We start from the raw sequence: 896 nt of genomic DNA on the forward strand, positions 1-896 counted from the left end.
TCAGTGTTTAGTTCCAGTAATTCTCAATAAAGCACTTTCATAACTGCCTCACACAGATGTTAGTCTGATTAGGTCTAATCAAATTGCTTTTCGAGTGTGAAATTAAGGTTTAACTCCAACTCGCGAGTATGAGAACAGTATGGATTTCAGCACAAACTGTGAAGTATTGAACATTTACCTCCAAAATCTCCTTGGCCTTGTTTTCAATGCCAATGTTTTGTCTGTTTGTTTCGGAATGTAATTATAATTATTGCGTTTTTCAAAGTACAAATGTATGTATATGTAATGGATTATATATGCAATATTTTTTTTTTTTATTAAACTGTTATTTGATTTATATTTTGATTGTTTATATTCAATTTTGCAACATATTCACAATCAACATTTGGTTGGTCAACATTTTACCATTTAGTACAAAAAAAACCCATCCTGCTATAACATTTGCTGTATATGATTTAGCATCTGAATAGACAGCTGTGCATATCTTACACATTTAAAAGGCAAGTGTTTAACTGCAGAGGAACAATCAGTCTAATTGTTTCATTTGTTTGTTGTTGTAGAAATTGCAGACAACGACACACGTTTGCATAGAGTTGTTGAAAAGATGGAAGAATTGTAATCTGCACGGTAACATTATTGTGAAAGTCATTTAAATTCTCATTTTTTTTCTAAATGCTTTGTCTTCCTTTCTATCTATCATTCTAATAATAATTTCATTTACTTGCATATGAGAACCCAGCTCACTCCAATCAGGCCGTCCCTTCTCATTACTTTACAGGAATGAAGAAGCAGATTAGAACTTCTGAAGGTCATGTGACTCTCACCATCAGCTGCTTCTGACAGGAACGTACGTCTGCACCTCCATGCCACGGATTCTGTTCTCTGATCTCACTGAG

Source organism: Solea senegalensis, linkage group LG9 (genome assembly GCF_019176455.1).
Source record: "Solea senegalensis isolate Sse05_10M linkage group LG9, IFAPA_SoseM_1, whole genome shotgun sequence".
Lineage (NCBI taxonomy): Eukaryota > Metazoa > Chordata > Actinopteri > Pleuronectiformes > Soleidae > Solea > Solea senegalensis.